This window comes from Mytilus galloprovincialis, chromosome 8, assembly GCF_965363235.1.
Source record: "Mytilus galloprovincialis chromosome 8, xbMytGall1.hap1.1, whole genome shotgun sequence".
Classification (NCBI taxonomy): Eukaryota; Metazoa; Mollusca; class Bivalvia; order Mytilida; family Mytilidae; genus Mytilus; species Mytilus galloprovincialis.
The window spans coordinates 23,431,887-23,441,184 of record NC_134845.1 but is presented as its reverse complement, the minus strand read 5'-3'; the positions used below and the strand labels follow the sequence as shown (position 1 = coordinate 23,441,184).

The following is a 9,298-nucleotide window of genomic DNA, read 5'->3' as shown; positions in this document are numbered from 1 at the left end:
CTGCATGTATTTCTAAAGAAGTTGAAAGACCTGGAAGTGTACTGTAATCCAAGCGGTCCCAGATAATCTATTACAATATTTTGAATATCAATCAGACCTTCATACAAAGGATTTTGTCACATTCCTCTTATAATTTTCACTCACTCTGTGCATTCCATGACAACAGGATCCGGGAAGACCATTCTACCCACCAATTAAGACATTTTTCGTTGAAAATTTGAAAAACATTGAAAGATTCGAATTGCCTTTATGTCATTTAAAAGCTCCAGGTAGTCTTTTGCAATATATTTTGAAAAATTGTTTATAGCATAAAAATGTCACACTTGATTTACCGTGATTCATTAAAAAAAAAATCTTAGGTAGCTATTATCAAGTTTTACATTATTTTTTGTTATCTATTTCTATTATTTAAGATTAATAAATTTTAAAAATAAATAATGTAAAGGGTTAAACGATTATCTACTGGAGTCGGATTTTTCAATCGGTATGGTTTTGTTCTTTATATCTTCTTTTAAAACATGATCATTTTTATAAGAATTCTTTTAAATATCCCACACACAAAAAAAGAACACTGTCTCGTAAGATTGGAACAAGTCATGCGTTTAAATATTCTTTGGTTTTTCCGTTTTAACTATGACTCAATAATATCGTGAAGTATTTATGTATAAGTCGTATGAAATACAGGTATTTTTGTTGAACACAATAAAAATAAAATTGAAGGTTATAGGCCAAAATTTTATTTTGTATGAGGCCTAGACACTGTGAAAGGGCGAGGCGTTCTGTTCTTTTGTTATCAGTTGCGTTCCAAATATAAAGAAATAATACTTGCAGACATTGATAAAGTAATGTTTATTTACTTCATCTATATAAGACTACAATGATAACTATGAAGATATTCACACACAACTTACATTTAATTTAAGTCCCTTAAAGGCCTCCCTATCAAAATCAAATTTTCTGAATGAAGCTTCCTTATTCTATATTTAGGACACACCAACACAATAAAATCTTCATGTTGAATTATACAGTTGAATGAAAGTCCTCATCAGAAACTTCCTGTTACAGCAATACGATCCGACCAGTGAAAGCAATGGAGACCTATATGATTTCAGCACTAGTTTTTCTTTACTTTTGTAATTTGATTTTTCCATCATCTGGTAAGTAAGTCTATGAAATAATTTATGTCGTGTTCACAACAAATATAAATGGCATTGTATATAAACAATTTGCAAGGCTTCTATATGCATCACGAATAATCGTTTATGGACCTTTATAGTGACGGTAATGTACTGCAATTTCTCGAAGATGATATCCTTGGTTTGGATTTTTGTAAATAATTTGATTGCAACAATATACAACAATATTTTTGTAGTTGAGAAAGATAGAAAGGCATTGAGTTGTGCCACACAACAAGACAAACAGTTATTTATTATGATTACAATTTTCAAATACATTTGGCAGTTGTTCACACATAAATTGATAATCTAAATACATATTGTTTTACGTATGAAAAAATGTTAAAAAATATACTACAAATGTGGCAAACACAAGATTCCAAAAAACGGAAAGCTAATGCTTGCGTTCTTTAAGTAGTTCTCCTAGCGCAATTGCAAGGGGAGAGAATACATCTACAAAACAGCACGTTTACCCTTGGAAGGTGTAAACTTCCCAAAAAAACGTGTATGATGTAATGGTGTATGGTGCAATGGTGTAATGTGTATGGTGCGTTGGTGTATGGTGCTATGGTGTATGGTTCTATGGTGTATGGTGTAAGGGTAAAAGTGTAATGGTGTATAAGGAATGGTGTGATTTTGTAACGTGCGATCTGGAATGGTGTGAATGAAAGGTGTAAAACAAAGTTCTTTTTATTTTAATTTTTCGGATAGTAAACATAAACAATAATAATAATCTTAATATTTGAAATTTAATTGCGTTTTGGGTAATTTCGGATCGTATAGATAGAATTTGGAATGGTGTATGGGGTAATGTGTAACGTGTATGGTGCAAAGGTGTAACGTGTATGGTAAAATGGTACAAGGTGTATGGTGTGATGGTGTATGATGTATGGTGTAATGGTGTATGGTGTTAGTGGGAAGTCTACACCATCCAAGGACTGTATGTTATTGTTGCTGATTCTACAAACTAAGCATTAGATAGAAATCATCTTAAAATTGCTATCAGGAACGAAACTATCACTGTTTAAGAGGTTCACAATATAAAGCAGCTTTTCAGATTCTTTTTCGAAGCAGTTTGTTGAATTTAAAAATTATTTTTTTTAACTTTTTTACGACAAAGCATCGCGAGTAAAATCATAAAAATACTGAACTTAGAGCAAAATCTATTCGGAAAGTCAATAATCACATGGCAAAATGAAATAACAAAACGTATCAAAAACGAATGGATAAGAACTGTCATATTCCTCACTTGGTACAGGCATTTTCAAATGTAGAAAATTGTGGATTAAACATATCCATGGTTCTATAGCGCTAACCCTCTCACTTTAATGACAGTCTCGTCAAATTCCGTTATATTTACATTGATGCGTTCAAAACACAGAGACAATAAATAAAATAGTCAAACTATGGGTACATCAGTCATCATCGAATATCAATTTTAAGAGGAACAATTTATCAGAACACAAAAACATCTACTATCTACGAACACATTCATTGATTTGAGTGTCTGACGTCCGAAAATTGTATACGTCACATACATTTGTCGTTCAATGTGCATACTTACAATTTAACAAATTTACATAATCAGATAATCAAAAGTTAGTGTTTTTATTCTCAGATGTAAATATGATTCGTCTGTGTGCCAAAACCTGTCATTTAATTTTAAAAAGACGTAGAAATTTTATATATTGTACATAGTATTTTATTTCATATTATGTATTATTATTATCTATGCATTTTAATAGTCTCTTATAATTCTGTATAGAATGGCTCTCATTTTTTTTAGTGTTATTTTACAATGTTACTATTGTATAAAGATTGATTGTACTTGTTGAGAGATGAGACTTTAATACAACATTGAATTGAATTGAATAGGCAATGTTACCATACAGGGTTTAAAAATCAAAAGTATGTAAGAATAAATTTCAGAAATAAACCGAGATTTAAACTAGTCCAAAAGTTATATATAGAATGTATAAGAATCCACAAAAAGTTAATTCCACTACGCGATTGAATGATTTTGACGTTTGTGGTTCAACGTATATTGTAATTCATGATAGATAATATATCATAATGACATATAACAGAACAATATCATACTGACGGGATCTTTTAAAGTATAGAGTCACGTGATAAGAACAAAAGAAATACAAAAAGTTGTATATACAAAACAAACCACCAAAAAATGAGAGCCAATACAAACACATTGACGAGATGTATAAGTACCGAGCTACGTCAAACGGATATCACATACAACCATTCAACAGTAAAAGTAATATTATTAATAGAACAAAGACAAATGAAAGAACCATAAAACACATTGCTAAATTGATAAACAACATCAGGACGGAGAATCTATACATCAAGACCATCGTGTATTATTTGAGAAGTTGATACGGAATATTTATCAACACGGTCTTGGTACCTTTCGATAAACTGTTTTTAGAAAAAGGACGAGACGTTCTTTGACATACTCCTGATTCATCAACTTTCTACTCAAACTTACAAAGTATGAGTAGGAGCTGCAAGCTCTTGAATATCGAACAAGTTGGGGAAATATATATCCCATATGCAGGTGAAGTTGGTATATTGCTACTAAGGTGGGGGGAAATTATAATTTCAAAATTAAAATCGTTTGTCATAGATTCTGGTACTGAGATGACTGTGTAAGTCTAATTCGAGATAGAAGCCTTAAAATGAAACGGAGTTCGCCGTGTCTGTTTTTCTTTAATCTCTAGTTCTGGGGGATATATTAATGGAACCTAATCGACAGAAACTTCAAACAGAAATCGAAAATATGTTTTGCCAAATGGCCAACGTATTGTATACATTTCTTACTCTGTTATTTTTTACTTTATTTCAACCTAACTTTTATATTTCTTTTGCTATTTTTAGCCCAGGAGCCGTACATGCATACAGTGTGTGAGTACATAACGTCGAATAGATACTATTATTGTCCATTACTGAACAAATGTTGTTACCTCAATGGTAAATGGAAATGCATAGACCAAATCGACAGCATTGTCAATGGCGATTATGGAAACCAACCGAGTTGTGAAAATTATAAAAGGTTCTTTTGATTTTATCATTATCTTTCTTATTTTGTCTTACCAAGAAACGAACTTCTCATTTAGTTCTGACTTATTTTTGTTTTCCCGTTAATTTGTTGTCTTGTGCTATTCTGCAACATGTAAGTATATGATAAAATATGAAGCATTAGCTAAATAGAGTTATGGAATCTTCAAGACTTACTCTTTTTAATCCAATACTGTTTTTGATAAAAGTTATCTTTCTCAACACACACTTTTGATACCTGAAGGGTCAAGTGAGCTCTTGTGAGCACTTGACATTCGAAAAATGTTTTCTTTATTATTTTGGAAACCTTCCAAGTTAGAAATTCTGAGAGGAGCAAAATGATTGTGTTGATAAATTTGTCAGATAACGTTTAATTGAAGTAGTTGTCTTTGAATCACAATTTTATATTCTATAAACAAACTTTAATTTGCTTAAAATATCCTGCAAGGGATTATGAAATAACGAAATTACCATCGACTTCTAGTTTTTCCCCTGAGCAATAAAGATTATGACTTTTTAATAATATACAAAACATTCACATGATTCATCTTTATATATTCTTTTTTTATCAATTATTTATTTATTCGTAAGCGTTAAAACTAACTGATTTTATTCTGAGTTCCTGAGATAATATTGTCATACTGTACGCGGTATTATTACAGAAGAGAAGCTTTTGAAATTGATAATATTTCACCATTAGAGAAATGATAGTATGCAATCATATCTTTATAACACTTATTTGAATTTTCAATTTTTCTCTCTCAAATGTTAAAAATTCATATTTATTACATACATATTATTCCAGTCTAGATTTTATTTGATTACGTTAAATTCATCGCATGTCCTAGTAATACAATTTTTCATTGACAATTATTACATCTTCATTTGTGTTTAATTTATTTAAGTGTAAGCTATTAATTAGAGAATGCACTTTTTTTAAACAGGAATACAAATTTCGTAATTTCAGAAAACCGACGTCAAAAGGCCCTTCTAGTTCTATAAATAAGAGAACGGGATATACCATAAACACTTATTCAACGGATGACTCTGATGAGACGATAAGTTCTGGAACTATTGGGTAAGTAAACAGTTTATAATTAAAATAAGTAATACTTTGGTCTCTAAACATAATTTAAATGAGGTGAACAAAAATTCGTATACGACAACTTATTACAACAACTCGATATATATACGTTACCAGCGTATTAACGCATCCCTGGATTTCAAACTACTAAAAGCAAAGCCAACCTTATATGCATGTTTCTATTCCATTTTGGTTCTCCTTTGTCATATAACTTCGAATCTTGCAGTGTATTTACGACTTACTGGATTAAAAATGTCTAGGTCTAAGCGTTCCTGGAGTAGTTAAATCAAGGAAAGTGTTCAAGACTGTCAAATTAATGTGGTAGTTAATAATCAAATCTTTTTTCGTTGATTTGATATTTTGTTGATTTGATGTTTGTCTGTTTTTGCACATGTCTTGATGTGAAAATAATTTAATATCTGTTATATTTGATTATTGTCAGAATGGTGTATATTTGAACTAGTTGAGGTCTTTTAAACCTAGACTATGATTTTGATAAATAATATTTTGATCAAAAATGAATTTTTAATTCGTTTTAGTGCGATTGTGATCTTTTTGGTATTTACCGTGCCCAGCTGTATGTTTTGCTGCATATTCTACGTGAGGAAAGCAAATGCCAAGAAACGAAAAATCATACGTATCCAACAATCGAGGACCGTGAGACCAATTAGCGAACAATCACAGTACCGTATTATGGGTAAGAGTTATTTTTCTGGCCAAACTTTAGGTCCTTTCTCGTTTGGACACCTTTTAAAAATTTGTAAAAGATTTTGTTTTAACAACAAATGTTGGCTTCAAACTTCAATGTACAAATGTGCATTTGTGCAATACAATTTAAACCTTTAATGGTATAATGTCGCGATAAAACCATAATCGATTAAAGTAACATGAACAAGTACTACTGACGATTATTTAAGGTGCATATACAATTTCAAAATATATCTACACGTATGTGTAATTTTTGCGTATAACTGGTTTTGTTTCTATTTTATCGAATACTTTTATAACACATAGCATTTGTATGTTTATTGTCAATTTAAAAAAAAATAGACACTTTCTAACGTCATTTATGCAAAAATTGGAATAAGAACAATACATTGGGACATTTAAAGGTGAAAAGCAACATACTAGATGAAACATATTTAAACAAAGAACATTTCGAAAATAATAATTTCCAGTCAAATGTCAATACAAAACGAACAAACGAAAGATGCATGTATATATAAGATAGTATAGAGTAGTCAAGTTTAGTTAAATAGTAATAATTCTTTTATAAGGTTTGTACCATGATAATGGGAATTCATCTACTATTATCACACATCCTCAGACAGAGGGTAGATGTCTAGATGGTGGGGAAAGGCTTGACACTTCCACCTTAGAAAACGACAATGGATCTTATTTACATGACGATACAACCTATACTTCCACTGTTAATCCACCATCATACGAAGATATTATAAACCGAAATGCAGCTGCCATTGATTCCGTTGATCCAAGGACACACACATCAGTTGACGTGGAAGGGCTTGCCAATTCTATCATAAACAACGGCTATGTAACTAATTTATCAGACCATACAGCATCTGTACCCAAAGTCAATCAGCATACACCTATGGTATAAAGGAATAATGTGTGCATGTACTTGCAATGATTTATGTTTTATTTTAAGTTTGCGTATTTGTTTTGTGTCCGAGTCATTAATTTTAATACAATTAACTTTCAAATTATTAATTTTATTTTTCTGATTTTCTTTAATGTTATAATCATATTAATCAAAATATAAATACTAACCATTGTTATAACGATAATTCTCTACAAATATGTGTATACATGTAATAAAATAGTTACACGCAAGTACTCATTAACAAACAAAGCTTCTGAGGGTAAATATATCGACTAATCTACATTTGTATTATTTCAGAAATAAACATAATGTTATCAAAAAAAAGTTGGCAAAATAGCATAAAACATTCAATGATAATAATAGCAGTAACCAATGAACAACACCCAATATCTGGTATACGGTTGAAAGGCCAAACAAGTCTCTTTACAATGCAACCTTTATTTTTATTATCGTTAAAATGCTTTTGTTGCCTTGAGGCGAGAAATATTTGCCACTCGACGTTAAAAAAATCAATCCTTTGATCTAAAACGACCAAGGGAAGTGATGATTTGATTGATTGGAGTATAAAACATCTTTTTCTTGATTACAAACATACATGTGTAGACCTGAAAGCTGATTGTCAGAATACCTACACCACTAACTTACTTTTGATTTTTGTTAACAGTTGAATCATGTTAAAATTACGTTTAATTATCTGAAATATTAACCAAATTATTCAATTTATTTCACTTAGTTCTATCATAAGTACTTTCATTTCAAATATTATCAGAACATTTAGCTGAAATTGTTGATCTATTTTATTAAAAATGACAATACAGGGCTGGTATGGTTACTAGGAAGGCATTTCTGTTGCCCATGATTCACAAGAGTGATAAGTCATCAATCGTTGACGGTCTTTTGCCTCTATAAATATAAAAAAGAAAATATGCATATATTTTTTGTATTTAACTTGAAATAGATATTGAAAGATCATCATTAAATGTGTTACTTTTATGTAAGGGGTCCTTGGTAGTATTTCATGTTATATGTTGTAAATCAAACTGGTACTTTAGCCTTATGTACATATTCAACAAAAATAAAAATAAAACATTCTTTTTTATAGTTAACGTAATTACATATTAGCATATACCATTGTTATAACATATGCCCAGTCTAACTGAAACATACTTTCTATAGATCAGGAAGTTCAATGTTATTCAAGTGGTCAAGTGGTCCGCAGAAGTCTGTTACAACATATTTTTAGTATCAAAATGGCACTTTGAGACCATCATACTAAATAAAGAAAAACGGTTTCCTCAAATTCCTTTTATAAGTATCCGTACTTACAATCCAACTTACTTTGTGCTAAATTCCATGAGGATTTGAAGATAATGCAGATTTATCTTACCCATCACTACCGCTTCCGTTAATACTTTAAATTGTTTGCATTCAAATGTAATTGACTTTGAAAGATCATGATTGTCTTTTGTCATTCTAAAGGTCACCGGTAGTCTTTTGCAACATATTTTGGAAATATACTTCATGGTTTTCCATAGTTTTTTTAATATTTTGCATCAATATCTGAGTTTTAGTTCTTTTAATTTGTCCTTGTTTCGCTCAGCTTTGAACCTTATTGTTTTATTTTCATTGGTTTAAAAAAACAATTCAATAACAAGAAGGCTGTCTCAAACCATAGTCGAAGAAAAACAGATTACAGCATGCTCAAGGCGAAAAATTAGGACACACAAAACGTCTTAAAATACTATACCGAAGTGTGCGAATACTACATAAACAAGTAATGTGATTGCAGTTGACCAGGAAGGATATTCAATCTGAAATAATCTGAATAATTAATTTTCGGAAATATTTAATTAAACAAGGATATAATAATGCTCTAACATAACAAGAAATTCGACGGATTAGAATTTCAAATGAGAAGTTACTTTGTGCGTTGAGTCTTCGGCTAACTCGTATTTTTGTTTGTGCTGGATTAGGTTTTTGTATGTTATGTATCCGTTTTTGTTATGTAGTTAGTCACCACTTTAATTTTATCATATTTAGTCATTTTATAAAATTTACTGTTTGCAAAAGTATGAATTATTCTAAATAATAAGGATGTTCTTATCCCAGGCAGAAAACCCTAGCCGTATTGGGCACAACTTTTTGGAACTTTTGGTCCTCAGTGCTCTTCAACTTTGTACTTGTTTAAGCTTTCGAACTTTTTTCATCCGAGCGTCACTGGTTAGTGTTGTTTGGACTAAACGCACGTCTGACGTTTTAAATTTTAAACCTGGTACCTTTTGTTAGCTATTATTTGTATGTTTCTCTGTCTTATGTGTTTTCCCATTTTTTCGAATTGTA

General features: G+C 30.6%; 1 long non-coding RNA gene across 1 annotated transcript; it reads left to right on the top strand.

Annotated features, from left to right (window-relative positions):
• The first annotated feature begins 995 nt into the window (after positions 1–995).
• On the top strand, positions 996–8,052 carry LOC143085353 (uncharacterized). The gene is made up of 5 exons (XR_012981316.1): positions 996–1,157; positions 4,071–4,245; positions 5,218–5,328; positions 5,874–6,031; positions 6,612–8,052. It is a non-coding gene; the product is annotated as an uncharacterized LOC143085353 (long non-coding RNA).
• The last annotated feature ends 1,246 nt before the right edge of the window (positions 8,053–9,298 follow it).